The sequence below is a fragment of the Leucopleurus acutus genome (assembly GCF_964270905.1).
Source record: "Leucopleurus acutus genome assembly, chromosome: 2".
NCBI lineage: Eukaryota > Metazoa > Chordata > Mammalia > Artiodactyla > Delphinidae > Leucopleurus > Leucopleurus acutus.
The window spans coordinates 37,678,596-37,703,157 of record NC_139143.1 but is presented as its reverse complement, the minus strand read 5'-3'; positions in this window follow the sequence as shown (position 1 = coordinate 37,703,157).

Here is a 24,562-nt window from a genome sequence, read left to right as displayed (position 1 = left end):
GGCAAGGCGAGAGGCCGGCCTGCCGCGCAGACCAAGAAGGCGCTCTTCGGCCTGGGCCTAGGTGCTTGCGCCGCCCCCCTGGGCCTACCGGGCTCTGAGGGCCCTGCCCTGGAACCCCAGCCCCCCACCCACGCCCTTGGTTCAGTCACAGCAGAGGTGGCCACACCCACACCCTCTGTGACCTCAGCGTTCCACCCTCCTGCAGCCCCGCCCGCCCCCCTCCGCCGGTTGCCCTGGGCTACCGAAGCTGCATCCTGGGGCCAGGGGGTTCCCAGGAGGCCAAGGGAAGACACGATGGCCTTCAATGAGTCGCAGAGGCCTTACGTGGCCTTGTGTGGTTGGGCTCACCTCTTACGTTTCAGTGAACTCTGCGAGAGGACAGGGACCTGCAGCCTCACAGTTGGGCTCCACGGTAAGGTGTGCGGGACAGACCTCAAACTGACCCACGGCATGGAGCAACACCCGCCATCGAGAGGTCTACAAGAGAGCCGCTGCAGCTAGCCCACAGGTCCGAGAAAACTAGATTCTTCTTTATGTAAGTGAGTTTTGGGGAGATTTGTTGCAAAGCATTATCACAGCAAGAGCCGACTAGTACAACATTCTCCAAATCACTGCCATGTCCACGGCTGCCACCGTGCCTACGTGTAAGGCAACTGTGTCCTCGAACTTTGAGAACTCCTGAATGAATTCTCGGTGCCTCTCCAACACAATGTACGTGGCTAAGGTGTCCCCAGATAACTTCACTAACGTACCACCGAGACCGCCCTAAGCTTTCATTAAACGCAATGCAACGCTCTTTCTATTCGTTTTCTGTTTCTACGTAGGTAAAATGCTTTCCGTCAATCTAAAAGGATGGAAAATTGGCACAAAACACTCTGTGCATAGTTGTTTTTCACAAAGGAAAATCACAAACGAAACAGGCATTTCACCGGGTGTAGAGCACTAACGCCCCCTAGTGCCTCTAAATGCCAAGTGAACAGAGGCGCTTAATTAAATATCGAATCCCAGCTCTCTCCGCTTGAGAGGGAGAGCAAGCCATTCTCAAGTGGAGGAGGGATGTTTTCAGCAGCTATCTGCAACATTCTCTGGACCTGGCCACTGTGTAGCTACAAAGAAACCTTTTGTCTGAGGAAACTAACTAAAGAAACTTGGAAGTGGAAAAAGCGAGAAAGAATGAGACAATACCCTTATCTTGGTGACTCATTCACTTATTCGGTCACTTACCAAATCAAATATCCACTACGTGTAGAGAGTACTGTGCTGAAAACCGCACAGAACACGGAGACGTACCCCCATTCGCAGGGAGGTTAGATACCAGAGAGGGAGACAAGATGTAGATTACCTTACGGCAGTTCCGCACCTGTCTTGTTAAACTGTTTACAGCTTCAGGGGAGAGAAGGGATCCAGAAATCGCTTGGATTCTCAGTGAAGTCTTCGCAGAGACGGAGGTGCAAAATAGGTGGACTGGAAGAAACAAAAAAATTAACCTCGTGGGTAGATATGAAACGGAGCAGAGGTGCACAGATATTTAGACCCCGTTCTTTCTTGAAACGTCTAGAAAGTGAAACTGAAGCCAAATTACGGAGGGCCTGGAGTGTCAGTCTTAGGAGCCTGGCCGTACGGGGTTGACAGCGGGTGCCACGGACGGCTCGGAAGAGGGCAAGGGCATAACCCAAGAGCCCTGGGAGGTTTAGGAGAGGTCGCAGCGAGGGAGGTAGAAAGGCATGCGATTCTCCGAAGCAGTCACCGTAACCCAGGTGTAAACTCATAAACGGTAGACGCGGAGTAAGGGCGACACAGACGGCAGGGAGGAGTACGAGGGACACTAGAAAGGAAAACGGTCGGGGCTTCACCAGGGATTGGGTGCATTCCTTTCTCCCTCTAACAGAGGTTATCAGTAACCAGGCTAGTCGCTGGGAATCAAGAGTAAGCAAAACAGGCGTGATCTCTTCTTCCTCACGGGCCACGGGGTAAACTTACCTACCTGAAACTGGATGCGAAAGGCGATGACGGCCATAAGCGAGAGGTGCGTGGTGTCACGTGAGCTACGGTAGGGAGACGAGATGAGTTGAGTAGGTAAGGGGACGCTTTCTTGACCAAGTGACACCTGAGAAGACATGAGAAGGGTGAGGCGGCATCAGTCAGCTGCAAACTAAACAGAGGGACACTTCCTGCAGAGGGGCAGCACGGGCAATGCGCCGTTGTAAGTATGCAGGCCTGAGAGGAGGCCACTGTGGGCAGGATGATTGAGAATGAAAGGAAGGAGCTGCAAGACGAGGCCGCAGAGATCACGCTCCACCCTGCCCAGGGGATGCCCTGCCCTGCGGACTAGCACACCCAGAGAGAGAGTACCAGTGCACAGCCAGATGAGGGGCCTGCTCGAGGATGCAAGCCAACGCTGCTTCTTTCACCAAGAAAGTCTTGCCTGGTAAACTAAACAGCGTATCCATAGAGCGGACACGTGATTTACATTCTGAAGCAGGCGCCCCGCATTACGGAACGGCGACGGTTCTCAGCGGGGCCGGGCAGGAGCCGCTCCGCGCGTCTGTCCCAGGGACCCACCCGCCTGCGGGACCTCCGGCCGCCTCGCAGGAAGCTACGACGCCCAGTCCCACGGCTACCTGTGCAGCGAGGTGTACTCCGCGGACGCGTGCCACACACACTTCAAGTGGTTGGGCGGCCTGAGTGGCAAGGCGAGAGGCCTGCCTGCCGCGCAGACCAAGAAGGCGCTCTTCGGCCTGGGCCTAGGTGCTTGCGCCGCCCCCCTGGGCCTACCGGGCTCTGAGGGCCCTGCCCTGGACCCCCAGCCCCCCACCCACGCCCTTGGTTCAGTCACAGCAGAGGTGGCCACACCCACACCCTCTGTGACCTCTGCGTTCCACCCTCCTGCAGCCCCGCCCGCCCCCCTCCGCCGGTTGCCCTGGGCTACCGAAGCTGCATCCTGGGGCCAGGGGGTTCCCAGGAGGCCAAGGGAAGACACGATGGCCTTCAATGAGTCGCAGAGGCCTTACGTGGCCTTGTGTGGTTGGGCTCACCTCTTACGTTTCAGTGAACTCTGCGAGAGGACAGGGACCTGCAGCCTCACAGTTGGGCTCCACGGTAAGGTGTGCGGGACAGACCTCAAACTGACCCACGGCATGGAGCAACACCCGCCATCGAGAGGTCTACAAGAGAGCCGCTGCAGCTAGCCCACAGGTCCGAGAAAACTAGATTCTTCTTTATGTAAGTGAGTTTTGGGGAGATTTGTTGCAAAGCATTATCACAGCAAGAGCCGACTAGTACAACATTCTCCAAATCACTGCCATGTCCACGGCTGCCACCGTGCCTACGTGTAAGGCAACTGTGTCCTCGAACTTTGAGAACTCCTGAATGAATTCTCGGTGCCTCTCCAACACAATGTACGTGGCTAAGGTGTCCCCAGATAACTTCACTAACGTACCACCGAGACCGCCCTAAGCTTTCATTAAACGCAATGCAACGCTCTTTCTATTCCTTTTCTGTTTCTACGTAGGTAAAATGCTTTCCGTCAATCTAAAAGGATGGAAAATTGGCACAAAACACTCTGTGCATAGTTGTTTTTCACAAAGGAAAATCACAAACGAAACAGGCATTTCACCGGGTGTAGAGCACTAACGCCCCCTAGTGCCTCTAAATGCCAAGTGAACAGAGGCGCTTAATTAAATATCGAATCCCAGCTCTCTCCGCTTGAGAGGGAGAGCAAGCCATTCTCAAGTGGAGGAGGGATGTTTTCAGCAGCTATCTGCAACATTCTCTGGACCTGGCCACTGTGTAGCTACAAAGAAACCTTTTGTCTGAGGAAACTAACTAAAGAAACTTGGAAGTGGAAAAAGCGAGAAAGAATGAGACAATACCCTTATCTTGGTGACTCATTCACTTATTCGGTCACTTACCAAATCAAATATCCACTACGTGTAGAGAGTACTGTGCTGAAAACCGCACAGGACACGGAGACATACCCCCATTCGCAGGGAGGTTAGATACCAGAGAGGGAGACAAGATGTAGATTACCTTACGGCAGTTCCGCACCTGTCTTGTTAAACTGTTTACAGCTTCAGGGGAGAGAAGGGATCCAGAAATCGCTTGGATTCTCAGTGAAGTCTTCGCAGAGACGGAGGTGCAAAATAGGTGGACTGGAAGAAACAAAAAAATTAACCTCGTGGGTAGATATGAAACGGAGCAGAGGTGCACAGATATTTAGACCCCGTTCTTTCTTGAAACGTCTAGAAAGTGAAACTGAAGCCAAATTACGGAGGGCCTGGAGTGTCAGTCTTAGGAGCTTGGCCGTACGGGGTTGACAGCGGGTGCCACGGACGGCTCGGAAGAGGGCAAGGGCATAACCCAAGAGCCCTGGGAGGTGTAGGAGAGGTCGCAGCGAGGGAGGTAGAAAGGCATGCGATTCTCCGAAGCAGTCACCGTAACCCAGGTGTAAACTCATAAACGGTAGACGCGGAGTAAGGGCGACACAGACGGCAGGGAGGAGTACGAGGGACACTAGAAAGGAAAACGGTCGGGGCTTCACCAGGGATTGGGTGCATTCCTTTCTCCCTCTAACAGAGGTTATCAGTAACCGGGCTAGTCGCTGGGAATCAAGAGTAAGCAAAACAGGCGTGATCTCTTCTTCCTCACGGGCCACGGGGTAAACTTACCTACCTGAAACTGGATGCGAAAGGCGATGACGGCCATAAGCGAGAGGTGCGTGGTGTCACGTGAGCTACGGTAGGGAGACGAGATGAGTTGAGTAGGTAAGGGGACGCTTTCTTGACCAAGTGACACCTGAGAAGACATGAGAAGGGTGAGGCGGCATCAGTCAGCTGCAAACTAAACAGAGGGACACTTCCTGCAGAGGGGCAGCACGGGCAATGCGCCGTTGTAAGTATGCAGGCCTGAGAGGAGGCCACTGTGGGCAGGATGATTGAGAATGAAAGGAAGGAGCTGCAAGACGAGGCCGCAGAGATCACGCTCCACCCTGCCCAGGGGATGCCCTGCCCTGCGGACTAGCACACCCAGAGAGAGAGTACCAGTGCACAGCCAGATGAGGGGCCTGCTCGAGGATGCAAGCCAACGCTGCTTCTTTCACCAAGAAAGTCTTGCCTGGTAAACTAAACAGCGTATCCATAGAGCGGACACGTGATTTACATTCTGAAGCAGGCGCCCCGCATTACGGAACGGCGACGGTTCTCAGCGGGGCCGGGCAGGAGCCGCTCCGCGCGTCTGTCCCAGGGACCCACCCGCCTGCGGGACCTCCGGCCGCCTCGCAGGAAGCTACGACGCCCAGTCCCACGGCTACCTGTGCAGCGAGGTGTACTCCGCGGACGCGTGCCACACACACTTCAAGTGGGAGGGCGGCCTGAGTGGCAAGGCGAGAGGCCGGCCTGCCGCGCAGACCAAGAAGGCGCTCTTCGGCCTGGGCCTAGGTGCTTGCGCCGCCCCCCTGGGCCTACCGGGCTCTGAGGGCCCTGCCCTGGACCCCCAGCCCCCCACCCACGCCCTTGGTTCAGTCACAGCAGAGGTGGCCACACCCACACCCTCTGTGACCTCAGCGTTCCACCCTCCTGCAGCCCCGCCCGCCCCCCTCCGCCGGTTGCCCTGGGCTACCGAAGCTGCATCCTGGGGCCAGGGGGTTCCCAGGAGGCCAAGGGAAGACACGATGGCCTTCAATGAGTCGCAGAGGCCTTACGTGGCCTTGTGTGGTTGGGCTCACCTCTTACGTTTCAGTGAACTCTGCGAGAGGACAGGGACCTGCAGCCTCACAGTTGGGCTCCACGGTAAGGTGTGCGGGACAGACCTCAAACTGACCCACGGCATGGAGCAACACCCGCCATCGAGAGGTCTACAAGAGAGCCGCTGCAGCTAGCCCACAGGTCCGAGAAAACTAGATTCTTCTTTATGTAAGTGAGTTTTGGGGAGATTTGTTGCAAAGCATTATCACAGCAAGAGCCGACTAGTACAACATTCTCCAAATCACTGCCATGTCCACGGCTGCCACCGTGCCTACGTGTAAGGCAACTGTGTCCTCGAACTTTGAGAACTCCTGAATGAATTCTCGGTGCCTCTCCAACACAATGTACGTGGCTAAGGTGTCCCCAGATAACTTCACTAACGTACCACCGAGACCGCCCTAAGCTTTCATTAAACGCAATGCAACGCTCTTTCTATTCCTTTTCTGTTTCTACGTAGGTAAAATGCTTTCCGTCAATCTAAAAGGATGGAAAATTGGCACAAAACACTCTGTGCATAGCTGTTTTTCACAAAGGAAAATCACAAACGAAACAGGCATTTCACCGGGTGTAGAGCACTAACGCCCCCTAGTGCCTCTAAATGCCAAGTGAACAGAGGCGCTTAATTAAATATCGAATCCCAGCTCTCTCCGCTTGAGAGGGAGAGCAAGCCATTCTCAAGTGGAGGAGGGATGTTTTCAGCAGCTATCTGCAACATTCTCTGGACCTGGCCACTGTGTAGCTACAAAGAAACGTTTTGTCTGAGGAAACTAACTAAAGAAACTTGGAAGTGGAAAAAGCGAGAAAGAATGAGACAATACCCTTATCTTGGTGACTCATTCACTTATTCGGTCACTTACCAAATCAAATATCCACTACGTGTAGAGAGTACTGTGCTGAAAACCGCACAGGACACGGAGACGTACCCCCATTCGCAGGGAGGTTAGATACCAGAGAGGGAGACAAGATGTAGATTACCTTACGGCAGTTCCGCACCTGTCTTGTTAAACTGTTTACAGCTTCAGGGGAGAGAAGGGATCCAGAAATCGCTTGGATTCTCAGTGAAGTCTTCGCAGAGACGGAGGTGCAAAATAGGTGGACTGGAAGAAACAAAAAAATTAACCTCGTGGGTAGATATGAAACGGAGCAGAGGTGCACAGATATTTAGACCCCGTTCTTTCTTGAAACGTCTAGAAAGTGAAACTGAAGCCAAATTATGGAGGGCCTGGAGTGTCAGTCTTAGGAGCTTGGCCGTACGGGGTTGACAGCGGGTGCCACGGACGGCTCGGAAGAGGGCAAGGGCATAACCCAAGAGCCCTGGGAGGTGTAGGAGAGGTCGCAGCGAGGGAGGTAGAAAGGCATGCGATTCTCCGAAGCAGTCACCGTAACCCAGGTGTAAACTCATAAACGGTAGACGCGGAGTAAGGGCGACACAGACGGCAGGGAGGAGTACGAGGGACACTAGAAAGGAAAACGGTCGGGGCTTCACCAGGGATTGGGTGCATTCCTTTCTCCCTCTAACAGAGGTTATCAGTAACCAGGCTAGTCGCTGGGAATCAAGAGTAAGCAAAACAGGCGTGATCTCTTCTTCCTCACGGGCCATGGGGTAAACTTACCTACCTGAAACTGGATGCGAAAGGCGATGACGGCCATAAGCGAGAGGTGCGTGGTGTCACGTGAGCTACGGTAGGGAGACGAGATGAGTTGAGTAGGTAAGGGGACGCTTTCTTGACCAAGTGACACCTGAGAAGACATGAGAAGGGTGAGGCGGCATCAGTCAGCTGCAAACTAAACAGAGGGACACTTCCTGCAGAGGGGCAGCACGGGCAATGCGCCGTTGTAAGTATGCAGGCCTGAGAGGAGGCCACTGTGGGCAGGATGATTGAGAATGAAAGGAAGGAGCTGCAAGACGAGGCCGCAGAGATCACGCTCCACCCTGCCCAGGGGATGCCCTGCCCTGCGGACTAGCACACCCAGAGAGAGAGTACCAGTGCACAGCCAGATGACAAGCCTGCTCGAGGATGCAAGCCAACGCTGCTTCTTTCACCAAGAAAGTCTTGCCTGGTAAACTAAACAGCGTATCCATAGAGCGGACACGTGATTTACATTCTGAAGCAGGCGCCCCGCCTTACGGAACGGCGACGGTTCTCAGGGGGGCCGGGCAGGAGCCGCTCCGTGCGTCTGTCCCAGGGACCCACCCGCCTGCGGGACCTCCGGCCGCCTCGCAGGAAGCTACGACGCCCAGTCCCACGGCTACCTGTGCAGCGAGGTGTACTCCGCGGACGCGTGCCACACACACTTCAAGTGGTTGGGCGGCCTGAGTGGCAAGGCGAGAGGCCTGCCTGCCGCGCAGACCAAGAAGGCGCTCTTCGGCCTGGGCCTAGGTGCTTGCGCCGCCCCCCTGGGCCTACCGGGCTCTGAGGGCCCTGCCCTGGACCCCCAGCCCCCCACCCACGCCCTTGGTTCAGTCACAGTAGAGGTGGCCACACCCACACCCTCTGTGACCTCTGCGTTCCACCCTCCTGCAGCCCCGCCCTCCCCCCTCCGCCGGTTGCCCTGGGCTACCGAAGCTGCATCCTGGGGCCAGGGGGTTCCCAGGAGGCCAAGGGAAGACACGATGGCCTTCAATGAGTCGCAGAGGCCTTACATGCCCTTGTGTGGTTGGGCTCACCTCTTACGTTTCAGTGAACTCTGCGAGAGGACAGGGACCTGCAGCCTCACAGTTGGGCTCCACGGTAAGGTGTGCGGAACAGACCTCAAACTGACCCACGGCATGGAGCAACACCCGCCATCGAGAGGTCTACAAGAGAGCCGCTGCAGCTAGCCCACAGGTCCGAGAAAACTAGATTCTTCTTTATGTAAGTGAGTTTTGGGGAGATTTGTTGCAAAGCATTATCACAGCAAGAGCCGACTAGTACAACATTCTCCAAATCACTGCCATGTCCACGGCTGCCACCGTGCCTACGTGTAAGGCAACTGTGTCCTCGAACTTTGAGAACTCCTGAATGAATTCTCGGTGCCTCTCCAACACAATGTACGTGGCTAAGGTGTCCCCAGATAACTTCACTAACGTACCACTGAGACCGCCCTAAGCTTTCATTAAACGCAATGCAACGCTCTTTCTATTCGTTTTCTGTTTCTACGTAGGTAAAATGCTTTCCGTCAATCTAAAAGGATGGAAAATTGGCACAAAACACTCTGTGCATAGTTGTTTTTCACAAAGGAAAATCACAAACGAAACAGGCATTTCACCGGGTGTAGAGCACTAACGCCCCCTAGTGCCTCTAAATGCCAAGTGAACAGAGGCGCTGAATTAAATATCGAATCCCAGCTCTCTCCGCTTGAGAGGGAGAGCAAGCCATTCTCAAGTGGAGGAGGGATGTTTTCAGCAGCTATCTGCAACATTTTCTGGACCTGGCCACTGTGTAGCTACAAAGAAACCTTTTGTCTGAGGAAACTAACTAAAGAAACTTGGAAGTGGAAAAAGCGAGAAAGAATGAGACAATACCCTTATCTTGGTGACTCATTCACTTATTCGGTCACTTACCAAATCAAATATCCACTACGTGTAGAGAGTACTGTGCTGAAAACCGCACAGGACACGGAGACGTACCCCCATTCGCAGGGAGGTTAGATACCAGAGAGGGAGACAAGATGTAGATTACCTTATGGCAGTTCCGCACCTGTCTTGTTAAACTGTTTACAGCTTCAGGGGAGAGAAGGGATCCAGAAATCGCTTGGATTCTCAGTGAAGTCTTCGCAGAGACGGAGGTGCAAAATAGGTGGACTGGAAGAAACAAAAAAATTAACCTCGTGGGTAGATATGAAACGGAGCAGAGGTGCACAGATATTTAGACCCCGTTCTTTCTTGAAACGTCTAGAAAGTGAAACTGAAGCCAAATTACGGAGGGCCTGGAGTGTCAGTCTTAGGAGCTTGGCCGTACGGGGTTGACAGCGGGTGCCACGGACAGCTCAGAAGAGGGCAAGGGCATAACCCAAGAGCCCTGGGAGGTGTAGGAGAGGTCGCAGCGAGGGAGGTAGAAAGGCATGCGATTCTCCGAAGCAGTCACCGTAACCCAGGTGTAAACTCATAAACGGTAGACGCGGAGTAAGGGCGACACAGACGGCAGGGAGGAGTACGAGGGACACTAGAAAGGAAAACGGTCGGGGCTTCACCAGGGATTGGGTGCATTCCTTTCTCCCTCTAACAGAGGTTATCAGTAACCGGGCTAGTCGCTGGGAATCAAGAGTAAGCAAAACAGGCGTGATCTCTTCTTCCTCACGGGCCACGGGGTAAACTTACCTACCTGAAACTGGATGCGAAAGGCGATGACGGCCATAAGCGAGAGGTGCGTGGTGTCACGTGAGCTACGGTAGGGAGACGAGATGAGTTGAGTAGGTAAGGGGACGCTTTCTTGACCAAGTGACACCTGAGAAGACATGAGAAGGGTGAGGCGGCATCAGTCAGCTGCAAACTAAACAGAGGGACACTTCCTGCAGAGGGGCAGCACGGGCAATGCGCCGTTGTAAGTATGCAGGCCTGAGAGGAGGCCACTGTGGGCAGGATGATTGAGAATGAAAGGAAGGAGCTGCAAGACGAGGCCGCAGAGATCACGCTCCACCCTGCCCAGGGGATGCCCTGCCCTGCGGACTAGCACACCCAGAGAGAGAGTACCAGTGCACAGCCAGATGACAAGCCTGCTCGACGATGCAAGCCAACGCTGCTGCTTTCACCAAGAAAGTCTTGCCTGGTAAACTAAACAGCGTATCCATAGAGCGGACACGTGATTTACATTCTGAAGCAGGCGCCCCGCCTTACGGAACGGCGACGGTTCTCAGCGGGGCCGGGCAGGAGCCGCTCCGCGCGTCTGTCCCAGGGACCCACCCGCCTGCGGGACCTCCGGCCGCCTCGCAGGAAGCTACGACGCCCAGTCCCACGGCTACCTGTGCAGCGAGGTGTACTCCGCGGACGCGTGCCACACACACTTCAAGTGGGAGGGCGGCCTGAGTGGCAAGGCGAGAGGCCGGCCTGCCGCGCAGAACAAGAAGGCGCTCTTCGGCCTGGGCCTAGGTGCTTGCGCCGCCCCCCTGGGCCTACCGGGCTCTGAGGGCCCTGCCCTGGACCCCCAGCCCCCCACCCACGCCCTTGGTTCAGTCACAGCAGAGGTGGCCACACCCACACCCTCTGTGACCTCCGCGTTCCACCCTCCTGCAGCCCCGCCCGCCCCCCTCCGCCGGTTGCCCTGGGCTACCGAAGCTGCATCCTGGGGCCAGGGGGTTCCCAGGAGGCCAAGGGAAGACACGATGGCCTTCAATGAGTCGCAGAGGCCTTACGTGGCCTTGTGTGGTTGGGCTCACCTCTTACGTTTCAGTGAACTCTGCGAGAGGACAGGGACCTGCAGCCTCACAGTTGGGCTCCACGGTAAGGTGTGCGGGACAGACCTCAAACTGACCCACGGCATGGAGCAACACCCGCCATCGAGAGGTCTACAAGAGAGCCGCTGCAGCTAGCCCACAGGTCCGAGAAAACTAGATTCTTCTTTATGTAAGTGAGTTTTGGGGAGATTTGTTGCAAAGCATTATCACAGCAAGAGCCGACTAGTACAACATTCTCCAAATCACTGCCATGTCCACGGCTGCCACCGTGCCTACGTGTAAGGCAACTGTGTCCTCGAACTTTGAGAACTCCTGAATGAATTCTCGGTGCCTCTCCAACACAATGTACGTGGCTAAGGTGTCCCCAGATAACTTCATTAACGTACCACCGAGACCGCCCTAAGCTTTCATTAAACGCAATGCAACGCTCTTTCTATTCCTTTTCTGTTTCTACGTAGGTAAAATGCTTTCCGTCAATCTAAAAGGATGGAAAATTGGCACAAAACACTCTGTGCATAGTTGTTTTTCACAAAGGAAAATCACAAACGAAACAGGCATTTCACCGGGTGTAGAGCACTAACGCCCCCTAGTGCCTCTAAATGCCAAGTGAACAGAGGCGCTTAATTAAATATCGAATCCCAGCTCTCTCCGCTTGAGAGGGAGAGCAAGCCATTCTCAAGTGGAGGAGGGATGTTTTCAGCAGCTATCTGCAACATTCTCTGGACCTGGCCACTGTGTAGCTACAAAGAAACGTTTTGTCTGAGGAAACTAACTAAAGAAACTTGGAAGTGGAAAAAGCGAGAAAGAATGAGACAATACCCTTATCTTGGTGACTCATTCACTTATTCGGTCACTTACCAAATCAAATATCCACTACGTGTAGAGAGTACTGTGCTGAAAACCGCACAGGACACGGAGACGTACCCCCATTCGCAGGGAGGTTAGATACCAGAGAGGGAGACAAGATGTAGATTACCTTACGGCAGTTCCGCACCTGTCTTGTTAAACTGTTTACAGCTTCAGGGGAGAGAAGGGATCCAGAAATCGCTTGGATTCTCAGTGAAGTCTTCGCAGAGACGGAGGTGCAAAATAGGTGGACTGGAAGAAACAAAAAAATTAACCTCGTGGGTAGATATGAAACGGAGCAGAGGTGCACAGATATTTAGACCCCGTTCTTTCTTGAAACGTCTAGAAAGTGAAACTGAAGCCAAATTACGGAGGGCCTGGAGTGTCAGTCTTAGGAGCTTGGCCGTACGGGGTTGACAGCGGGTGCCACGGACGGCTCGGAAGAGGGCAAGGGCATAACCCAAGAGCCCTGGGAGGTGTAGGAGAGGTCGCAGCGAGGGAGGTAGAAAGGCATGCGATTCTCCGAAGCAGTCACCGTAACCCAGGTGTAAACTCATAAACGGTAGACGCGGAGTAAGGGCGACACAGACGGCAGGGAGGAGTACGAGGGACACTAGAAAGGAAAACGGTCGGGGCTTCACCAGGGATTGGGTGCATTCCTTTCTCCCTCTAACAGAGGTTATCAGTAACCAGGCTAGTCGCTGGGAATCAAGAGTAAGCAAAACAGGCGTGATCTCTTCTTCCTCACGGGCCATGGGGTAAACTTACCTACCTGAAACTGGATGCGAAAGGCGATGACGGCCATAAGCGAGAGGTGCGTGGTGTCACGTGAGCTACGGTAGGGAGACGAGATGAGTTGAGTAGGTAAGGGGACGTTTTCTTGACCAAGTGACACCTGAGAAGACATGAGAAGGGTGAGGCGGCATCAGTCAGCTGCAAACTAAACAGAGGGACACTTCCTGCAGAGGGGCAGCACGGGCAATGCGCCGTTGTAAGTATGCAGGCCTGAGAGGAGGCCACTGTGGGCAGGATGATTGAGAATGAAAGGAAGGAGCTGCAAGACGAGGCCGCAGAGATCACGCTCCACCCTGCCCAGGGGATGCCCTGCCCTGCGGACTAGCACACCCAGAGAGAGAGTACCAGTGCACAGCCAGATGAGGAGCCTGCTCGAGGATGCAAGCCAACGCTGCTTCTTTCACCAAGAAAGTCTTGCCTGGTAAACTAAACAGCGTATCCATAGAGCGGACACGTGATTTACATTCTGAAGCAGGCGCCCCGCATTACGGAACGGCGACGGTTCTCAGGGGGGCCGGGCAGGAGCCGCTCCGCGCGTCTGTCCCAGGGACCCACCCGCCTGCGGGACCTCCGGCCGCCTCGCAGGAAGCTACGACGCCCAGTCCCACGACTACCTGTGCAGCGAGGTGTACTCCGCGGACGCGTGCCACACCCACTTCAAGTGGGAGGGCGGCCTGAGTGGCAAGGCGAGAGGCCGGCCTGCCGCGCAGACCAAGAAGGCGCTCTTCGGCCTGGGCCTAGGTGCTTGCGCCGCCCCCCTGGGCCTACCGGGCTCTGAGGGCCCTGCCCTGGACCCCCAGCCCCCCACCCACGCCCTTGGTTCAGTCACAGCAGAGGTGGCCACACCCACACCCTCTGTGACCTCAGCGTTCCACCCTCCTGCAGCCCCGCCCGCCCCCCTCCGCCGGTTGCCCTGGGCTACCGAAGCTGCATCCTGGGGCCAGGGGGTTCCCAGGAGGCCAAGGGAAGACACGATGGCCTTCAATGAGTCGCAGAGGCCTTACGTGGACTTGTGTGGTTGGGCTCACCTCTTACGTTTCAGTGAACTCTGCGAGAGGACAGGGACCTGCAGCCTCACAGTTGGGCTCCACGGTAAGGTGTGCGGGACAGACCTCAAACTGACCCACGGCATGGAGCAACACCCGCCATCGAGAGGTCTACAAGAGAGCCGCTGCAGCTAGCCCACAGGTCCGAGAAAACTAGATTCTTCTTTATGTAAGTGAGTTTTGGGGAGATTTGTTGCAAAGCATTATCACAGCAAGAGCCGACTAGTACAACATTCTCCAAATCACTGCCATGTCCAAGGCTGCCACCGTGCCTACGTGTAAGGCAACTGTGTCCTCGAACTTTGAGAACTCCTGAATGAATTCTCGGTGCCTCTCCAACACAATGTACGTGGCTAAGGTGTCCCCAGATAACTTCACTAACGTACCACCGAGACCGCCCTAAGCTTTCATTAAACGCAATGCAACGCTCTTTCTATTCGTTTTCTGTTTCTACGTAGGTAAAATGCTTTCCGTCAATCTAAAAGGATGGAAAATTGGCACAAAACACTCTGTGCATAGTTGTTTTTCACAAAGGAAAATCACAAACGAAACAGGCATTTCACCGGGTGTAGAGCACTAACGCCCCCTAGTGCCTCTAAATGCCAAGTGAACAGAGGCGCTTAATTAAATATCGAATCCCAGCTCTCTCCGCTTGAGAGGGAGAGCAAGCCATTCTCAAGTGGAGGAGGGATGTTTTCAGCAGCTATCTGCAACATTCTGTGGACCTGGCCACTGTGTAGCTACAAAGAAACCTTTTGTCTGAGGAAACTAACTAAAGAAACTTGGAAGTGGAAAAAGCGAGAAAGAATGAGACAATACCCTTATCTTGGTGACTCATTCACTTATTCGGTCACTTACCAAATCAAATATCCACTACGTGTAGAGAGTACTGTGCTGAAAACCGCACAGGACACGGAGACGTACCCCCATTCGCAGGGAGGTTAGATACCAGAGAGGGAGACAAGATGTAGATTACCTTACGGCAGTTCCGCACCTGTCTTGTTAAACTGTTTACAGCTTCAGGGGAGAGAAGGGATCCAGAAATCGCTTGGATTCTCAGTGAAGTCTTCGCAGAGACGGAGGTGCAAAATAGGTGGACTGGAAGAAACAAAAAAATTAACCTCGTGGGTAGATATGAAACGGAGCAGAGGTGCACAGATATTTAGACCCCGTTCTTTCTTGAAACGTCTAGAAAGTGAAACTGAAGCCAAATTACGGAGGGCCTGGAGTGTCAGTCTTAGGAGCTTGGCCGTACGGGGTTGACAGCGGGTGCCACGGACGGCTCGGAAGAGGGCAAGGGCATAACCCAAGAGCCCTGGGAGGTGTAGGAGAGGTCGCAGCGAAGGAGGTAGAAAGGCATGCGATTCTCCGAAGCAGTCACCGTAACCCAGGTGTAAACTCATAAACGGTAGACGCGGAGTAAGGGCGACACGGACGGCAGGGAGGAGTACGAGGGACACTAGAAAGGAAAACGGTCGGGGCTTCACCAGGGATTGGGTGCATTCCTTTCTCCCTCTAACAGAGGTTATCAGTAACCAGGCTAGTCGCTGGGAATCAAGAGTAAGCAAAACAGGCGTGATCTCTTCTTCCTCACGGGCCACGGGGTAAACTTACCTACCTGAAACTGGATGCGAAAGGCGATGACGGCCATAAGCGAGAGGTGCGTGGTGTCACGTGAGCTACGGTAGGGAGACGAGATGAGTTGAGTAGGTAAGGGGACGCTTTCTTGACCAAGTGACACCTGAGAAGACATGAGAAGGGTGAGGCGGCATCAGTCAGCTGCAAACTAAACAGAGGGACACTTCCTGCAGAGGGGCAGCACGGGCAATGTGCCGTTGTAAGTATGCAGGCCTGAGAGGAGGCCACTGTGGGCAGGATGATTGAGAATGAAAGGAAGGAGCTGCAAGACGAGGCCGCAGAGATCACGCTCCACCCTGCCCAGGGGATGCCCTGCCCTGCGGACTAGCACACCCAGAGAGAGAGTACCAGTGCACAGCCAGATGACAAGCCTGCTCGACGATGCAAGCCAACGCTGCTTCTTTCACCAAGAAAGTCTTGCCTGGTAAACTAAACAGCGTATCCATAGAGCGGACACGTGATTTACATTCTGAAGCAGGCGCCCCGCCTTACGGAACGGCGACGGTTCTCAGCGGGGCCGGGCAGGAGCCGCTCCGCGCGTCTGTCCCAGGGACCCACCCGCCTGCGGGACCTCCGGCCGCCTCGCAGGAAGCTACGACGCCCAGTCCCACGGCTACCTGTGCAGCGAGGTGTACTCCGCGGACGCGTGCCACACACACTTCAAGTGGGAGGGCGGCCTGAGTGGCAAGGCGAGAGGCCGGCCTGCCGCGCAGACCAAGAAGGCGCTCTTCGGCCTGGGCCTAGGTGCTTGCGCCGTCCCCCTGGGCCTACCGGGCTCTGAGGGCCCTGCCCTGGACCCCCAGCCCCCCACCCACGCCCTTGGTTCAGTCACAGCAGAGGTGGCCACACCCACACCCTCTGTGACCTCAGCGTTCCACCCTCCTGCAGCCCCGCCCGCCCCCCTCCGCCGGTTGCCCTGGGCTACCGAAGCTGCATCCTGGGGCCAGGGGGTTCCCAGGAGGCCAAGGGAAGACACGATGGCCTTCAATGAGTCGCAGAGGCCTTACGTGGCCTTGTGTGGTTGGGCTCACCTCTTACGTTTCAGTGAACTCTGCGAGAGGACAGGGACCTGCAGCCTCACAGTTGGGCTCCACGGTAAGGTGTGCGGGACAGACCTCAAACTGACCCACGGCATGGAGCAACACCCGCCATCGAGAGGTCTACAAGAGAGCCGCTGCAGCTAGCCCACAGGTCCGAGAAAACTAGATTCTTCTTTATGTAAGTGAGTTTTGGGGAGATTTGTTGCAAAGCATTATCACAGCAAGAGCCGACTAGTACAACATTCTCCAAATCACTGCCATGTCCACGGCTGCCACCGTGCCTACGTGTAAGGCAACTGTGTCCTCGAACTTTGAGAACTCCTGAATGAATTCTCGGTGCCTCTCCAACACAATGTACGTGGCTAAGGTGTCCCCAGATAACTTCACTAACGTACCACCGAGACCGCCCTAAGCTTTCATTAAACGCAATGCAACGCTCTTTCTATTCGTTTTCTGTTTCTACGTAGGTAAAATGCTTTCCGTCAATCTAAAAGGATGGAAAATTGGCACAAAACACTCTGTGCATAGTTGTTTTTCACAAAGGAAAATCACAAACGAAACAGGCATTTCACCGGGTGTAGAGCACTAACGCCCCCTAGTGCCTCTAAATGCCAAGTGAACAGAGGCGCTTAATTAAATATCGAATCCCAGCTCTCTCCGCTTGAGAGGGAGAGCAAGCCATTCTCAAGTGGAGGAGGGATGTTTTCAGCAGCTATCTGCAACATTCTCTGGACCTGGCCACTGTGTAGCTACAAAGAAACCTTTTGTCTGAGGAAACTAACTAAAGAAACTTGGAAGTGGAAAAAGCGAGAAAGAATGAGACAATACCCTTATCTTGGTGACTCATTCACTTATTCGGTCACTTACCAAATCAAATATCCACTACGTGTAGAGAGTACTGTGCTGAAAACCGCACAGAACACGGAGACGTACCCCCATTCGCAGGGAGGTTAGATACCAGAGAGGGAGACAAGATGTAGATTACCTTACGGCAGTTCCGCACCTGTCTTGTTAAACTGTTTACAGCTTCAGGGGAGAGAAGGGATCCAGAAATCGCTTGGATTCTCAGTGAAGTCTTCGCAGAGACGGAGGTGCAAAATAGGTGGACTGGAAGAAACAAAAAAATTAACCTCGTGGGTAGATATGAAACGGAGCAGAGGTGCACAGATATTTAGACCCCGTTCTTTCTTGAAACGTCTAGAAAGTGAAACTGAAGCCAAATTACGGAGGGCCTGGAGTGTCAGTCTTAGGAGCTTGGCCGTACGGGGTTGACAGCGGGTGCCACGGACGGCTCGGAAGAGGGCAAGGGCATAACCCAAGAGCCCTGGGAGGTGTAGGAGAGGTCGCAGCGAGGGAGGTAGAAAGGCATGCGATTCTCCGAAGCAGTCACCGTAACCCAGGTGTAAACTCATAAACGGTAGACGCGGAGTAAGGGCGACACAGACGGCAGGGAGGAGTACGAGGGACACTAGAAAGGAAAACGGTCGGGGCTTCACCAGGGATTGGGTGCATTCCTTTCTCCCTCTAACAGAGGTTATCAGTAACCAGGCTAGTCGCTGGGAATCAAGAGTAAGCAAAACAGGCGTGATCTCTTCTTCCTCACGGGCCACAGGGTAAACTTACCTACCTGAAACTGGATGCGAAAGGCGATGACGGCCATAAGCGAGAGGTGCGTGGTGTCACGTGAGCTACGGTAGGGAGACGAGATGAGTTGAGTAGGTAAGGGGACGCTTTCTTGACCAAGTGACACCTGAGAAGACATGAGAAGGGTGAGGCGGCATCAGTCAGCTGCAAACTAAACAGAGGGACACTTCCTGCAGAGGGGCAGCACGGGCAATGCGCCGTTGTAAGTATGCAGGCCTGAGAGGAGGCCACTGTGGGCAGGATGATTGAGAATGAAAGGAAGGAGCTGCAAGACGAGGCCGCAGAGATCACGCTCCACCCTGCCCAGGGGATGCCCTGCCCTGCGGACTAGCACACCCAGAGAGAGAGTACCAGTGCACAGCCAGATGAGGAGCCTGCTCGAGGATGCAAGCCAACGCTGCTTCTTTCACCAAGAAAGTCTTGCCTGGTAAACTAAACAGCGTATCCATAGAGCGGACACGTGATTTACATTCTGAAGCAGGCGCCCCGCATTACGGAACGGCGACGGTTCTCAGGGGGGCCGGGCAGGAGCCGCTCCGCGCGTCTGTCCCAGGGACCCACCCGCCTGCGGGACCTCCGGCCGCCTCGCAGGAAGCTACGACGCCCAGTCCCACGACTACCTGTGCAGCGAGGTGTACTCCGCGGACGCGTGCCACACCCACTTCAAGTGGGAGGGCGGCCTGAGTGGCAAGGCGAGAGGCCGGCCTGCCGCGCAGACCAAGAAGGCGCTCTTCGGCCTGGGCCTAGGTGCTTGCACCGCCCCCCTGGGCCTACCGGGCTCTGAGGGCCCTGCCCTGGACCCCCAGCCCCCCACCCACGCCCTTGGTTCAGTCACAGCAGAGGTGGCCACACCCACACCCTCTGTGACCACCGCGTTCCACCCTCCTGCAGCCCCGCCCGCCCCCCTCCGCCGGTTGCCCTGGGCTACCGAAGCTGCATCCTGGGGCCAGGGGGTTCCCAGGAGGCCAAGGGAAGACACGATGGCCTTCAATGAGTCGCAGAGGCCTTACGTGGACTTGTGTGGTTGGGCTCACCTCTTACGTTTCAGTGAACTCTGCGAGAGGACAGGGACCTGCAGCCTCACAGTTGGGCTCCACGGTAAGGTGTGCGGGACAGACCTCAAACTGACCCACGGCATGGAGCAACACCCGCCATCGAGAGGTCTACAAGAGAGCCGCTGCAGCTAGCCCACAGGTCCGAGAAAACTAGATTCTTCTTTATGTAAGTGAGTTTTGGGGAGATTTGTTGCAAAGCATTATCACAGCAAGAGCCGACTAGTACAACATTCTCCAAATCACTGCCATGTCCACGGCTGCCACCGTGCCTACGTGTAAGGCAACTGTGTCCTCGAACTTTGAGAACTCCTGAATGAATTCTCGGTGCCTCTCCAACACAATGTACGTGGCTAAGGTGTCCCCAGATAACTTCACTAACGTACCACCGAGACCGCCCTAAGCTTTCATTAAACGCAATGCGACGCTCTTTCTATTCGTTTTCTGTTTCTATGTAGGTAAAATGCTTTCCGTCAATCTAAAAGGATGGAAAATTGGCACAAAACACTCTGTGCATAGGTGCTTTTCACAAAGGAAAATCACAAATGAAACAGGCATTCCACCGGGTGTAGAGCACTAACGCCCCCTAGTGCCTCTAAATGCCAAGTGAACAGAGGCGCTTAATTAAATATCGAATCCCAGCTCTCTCCGCTTGAGAGGGAGAGCAAGCCATTCTCAAGTGGAGGAGGGATGTTTCCAGCAGCTATCTGCAACATTCTCTGGACCTGGCCACTGTGTAGCTACAAAGAAACCTTTTGTCTGAGGAAACTAACTAAAGAAACTTGGAAGTGGAAAAAGCGAGAAAGAATGAGACAATACCCTTATCTTGGTGACTCATTCACTTATTCGTTCACTTACCAAATCAAATATCCACTACGTGTAGAGAGTACTGTGCTGAAAACCGCACAGAACATGGAGACGTACCCCCATTCGCAGGGAGGTTAGATACCAGAGAGGGAGACAAGATGTAGATTACCTTACGGCAGTTCCGCACCTGTCTTGTTAAACTGTTTACAGCTTCAGGGGAGAGAAGGGATCCAGAAATCGCTTGGATTCTCAGTGAAGTCTTCGCAGAGACGGAGGTGCAAAATAGGTGGACTGGAAGAAACAAAAAAATTAACCTCGTGGGTAGATATGAAACGGAGCAGAGGTGCACAGATATTTAGACCCCGTTCTTTCTTGAAACGTCTAGAAAGTGAAACTGAAGCCAAATTACGGAGGGCCTAGAGTGTCAGTCTTAGGAGCTTGGACGTACGGGGTGGACAGCGGGTGCCACGGACGGCTCGGAAGAGGGCAAGGGCATAACCCAAGAGCCCTGGGAGGTGTAGGAGAGGTCGCAGCGAGGGAGGTAGAAAGGCATGCGATTCTCCGAAGCAGTCACCGTAACCCAGGTGTAAACTCATAAACGGTAGACGCGGAGTAAGGGCGACACAGACGGCAGGGAGGAGTACGAGGGACACTAGAAAGGAAAACGGTCGGGGCTTCACCAGGGATTGGGTGCATTCCTTTCTCCCTCTAACAGAGGTTATCAGTAACCGGGCTAGTCGCTGGGAATCAAGAGTAAGCAAAACAGGCGTGATCTCTTCTTCCTCACGGGCCACGGGGTAAACTTACCTACCTGAAACTGGATGCGAAAGGCGATGACGGCCATAAGCGAGAGGTGCGTGGTGTCACGTGAGCTACGGTAGGGAGACGAGATGAGTTGAGTAGGTAAGGGGACGCTTTCTTGACCAAGTGACACCTGAGAAGACATGAGAAGGGTGAGGCGGCATCAGTCAGCTGCAAACTAAACAGAGGGACACTTCCTGCAGAGGGGCAGCACGGGCAATGCGCCGTTGTAAGTATGCAGGCCTGAGAGGAGGCCACTGTGGGCAGGATGATTGAGAATGAAAGGAAGGAGCTGCAAGACGAGGCCGCAGAGATCACGCTCCACCCTGCCCAGGGGATGCCCTGCCCTGCGGACTAGCACACCCAGAGAGAGAGTACCAGTGCACAGCCAGATGACAAGCCTGCTCGATGATGCAAGCCAACGCTGCTTCTTTCACCAAGAAAGTCTTGCCTGGTAAACTAAACAGCGTATCCATAGAGCGGACATGTGATTTACATTCTGAAGCAGGCGCCCCGCCTTACGGAACGGTGACGGTTCTCAGGGGGGCCGGGCAGGAGCCGCTCCGCGCGTCTGTCCCAGGGACTCACCCGCCTGAGGGACCTCCGGCCGCCTCGCAGGAAGCTACGACGCCCAGTCCCACGGCTACCTGTGCAGCGAGGTGTACTCCGCGGACGCGTGCCACACACACTTCAAGAGGGAGGGCGGCCTGAGTGGCAAGGCGAGAGGCCGGCCTGCCGCGCAGACCAAGAAGGCGCTCTTCGGCCTGGGCCTAGGTGCTTGCGCCGCCCCCCTGGGCCTACCGGGCTCTGAGGGCCCTGCCCTGGACCCCCAGCCCCCCACCCACGCCCTTGGTTCAGTCACAGCAGAGGTGGCCACACCCACACCCTCTGTGACCTCCGCGTTCCACCCTCCTGCAGCCCCGCCCGCCCCCCTCCGCCGGTTGCCCTGGGCTACCGAAGCTGCATCCTGGGGCCAGGGGGTTCCCAGGAGGCCAAGGGAAGACACGATGGCCTTCAATGAGTCGCAGAGGCCTTACGTGGCCTTGTGTGGTTGGGCTCACCTCTTACGTTTCAGTGAACTCTGCGAGAGGACAGGGAGCTGCAGCCTCACAGTTGGGCTCCACGGTAAGGTGTGCGGGACAGACCTCAAACTGACCCACGGCATGGAGCAACACCCGCCATCGAGAGGTCTACAAGAGAGCCGCTGCAGCTAGCCCACAGGTCCGAGAAAACTAGATTCTTCTTTATGTAAGTGAGTTTTGGGGAGATTTGTTGCAAAGCATTATCACAGCAAGAGCCGACTAGTACAACATTCTCCAAATCACTGCCATGTCCACGGCTGCCACCGTGCCTACGTGTAAGGCAACTGTGTCCTCGAACTTTGAGAACTCCTGAATGAATTCTCGGTGCCTCTCCAACACAATGTACGTGGCTAAGGTGTCCCCAGATAACTTCACTAACGTACCACCGAGACCGCCCTAAGCTTTCATTAAACGCAATGCGACGCTCTTTCTATTCGTTTTCTGTTTCTACGTAGGTAAAATGCTTTCCGTCAATCTAAAAGGATGGAAAATTGGCACAAAACACTCTGTGCATAGTTGTTTTTCACAAAGGAAAATCACAAACGAAACAGGCATTTCACCGGGTGTAGAGCACTTACGCCCCCTAGTGCCTCTAAATGCCAAGTGAACAGAGGCGCATAATTAAATATCGAATCCCAGCTCTCTCCGCTTGAGAGGGAGAGCAAGCCATTCTCAAGTGGAGGAGGGATGTTTTCAGCAGCTATCTGCAACATTCTCTGGACCTGGCCACTGTGTAGCTACAAAGAAACCTTTTGTCTGAGGAAACTAACTAAAGAAACTTGGAAGTGGAAAAAGCGAGAAAGAAGGAGACAATATCCTTATCTTGGTGACTCATTCACTTATTCGGTCACTTACCAAATCAAATATCCACTACGTGTAGAGAGTAGTGTGCTGAAAACCGCACAGAACACGGAGACGTACCCCCATTCGCAGGGAGGTTAGATACCAGAGAGGGAGACAAGATGTAGATTACCTTACGGCAGTTCCGCACCTGTCTTGTTAAACTGTTTACAGCTTCAGGGGAGAGAAGGGATCCAGAAATCGCTTGGATTCTCAGTGAAGTCTTCGCAGAGATGGAGGTGCAAAATAGGTGGACTGGAAGAAACAAAAAAATTAACCTCGTGGGTAGATATGAAACGGAGCAGAGGTGCACAGATATTTAGACCCCGTTCTTTCTTGAAACGTCTAGAAAGTGAAACTGAAGCCAAATTACGGAGGGCCTGGAGTGTCAGTCTTAGGAGCTTGGCCGTACGGGGTGGACAGCGGGTGCCACGGACGGCTCGGAAGAGGGCAAGGGCATAACCCAAGAGCCCTGGGAGGTGTAGGAGAGGTCGCAGCGAGGGAGGTAGAAAGGCATGCGATTCTCCGAAGCAGTCACCGTAACCCAGGTGTAAACTCATAAACGGTAGACGCGGAGTAAGGGCGACACAGACGGCAGGGAGGAGTACGAGGGACACTAGAAAGGAAAACGGTCGGGGCTTCACCAGGGATTGGGTGCATTCCTTTCTCCCTCTAACAGAGGTTATCAGTAACCGGGCTAGTCGCTGGGAATCAAGAGTAAGCAAAACAGGCGTGATCTCTTCTTCCTCACGGACCACGGGGTAAACTTACCTACCTGAAACTGGATGCGAAAGGCGATGACGGCCATAAGCGAGAGGTGCGTGGTGTCACGTGAGCTACGGTAGGGAGACGAGATGAGTTGAGTAGGTAAGGGGACGCTTTCTTGACCAAGTGACACCTGAGAAGAGATGAGAAGGGTGAGGCGGCATCAGTCAGCTGCAAACTAAACAGAGGGACACTTCCTGCAGAGGGGCAGCACGGGCAATGCGCCGTTGTAAGTATGCAGGCCTGAGAGGAGGCCACTGTGGGCAGGATGATTGAGAATGAAAGGAAGGAGCTGCAAGACGAGGCCGCAGAGATCACGCTCCACCCTGCCCAGGGGATGCCCTGCCCTGCGGACTAGCACACCCAGAGAGAGAGTACCAGTGCACAGCCAGATGAGAAGCCTGCTCGACGATGCAAGCCAACGCTGCTTCTTTCACCAAGAAAGTCTTGCCTGGTAAACTAAACAGCGTATCCATAGAGCGGACACGTGATTTACATTCTGAAGCAGGCGCCCCGCCTTACGGAACGGCGTCGGTTCTCAGGGGGGCCGGGCAGGAGCCGCTCCGCGCGTCTGTCCCAGGGACCCACCCGCCTGCGGGACCTCCGGCCGCCTCGCAGGAAGCTACGACGCCCAGTCCCACGGCTACCTGTGCAGCGAGGTGTACTCCGCGGACGCGTGCCACACACACTTCAAGAGGGAGGGCGGCCTGAGTGGCAAGGCGAGAGGCCGGCCTGCCGCGCAGACCAAGAAGGCGCTCTTCGGCCTGGGCCTAGGTGCTTGCGCCGCCCCCCTGGGCCTACCGGGCTCTGAGGGCCCTGCCCTGGACCCCCAGCCCCCCACCCACGCCCTTGGTTCAGTCACAGCAGAGGTGGCCACACCCACACCCTCTGTGACCTCAGCGTTCCACCCTCCTGCAGCCCCGCCCGCCCCCCTCCGCCGGTTGCCCTGGGCTACCGAAGCTGCATCCTGGGGCCAGGGGGTTCCCAGGAGGCCAAGGGAAGACACGATGGCCTTCAATGAGTCGCAGAGGCCTTACGTGGCCTTGTGTGGTTGGGCTCACCTCTTACGTTTCAGTGAACTCTGCTAGAGGA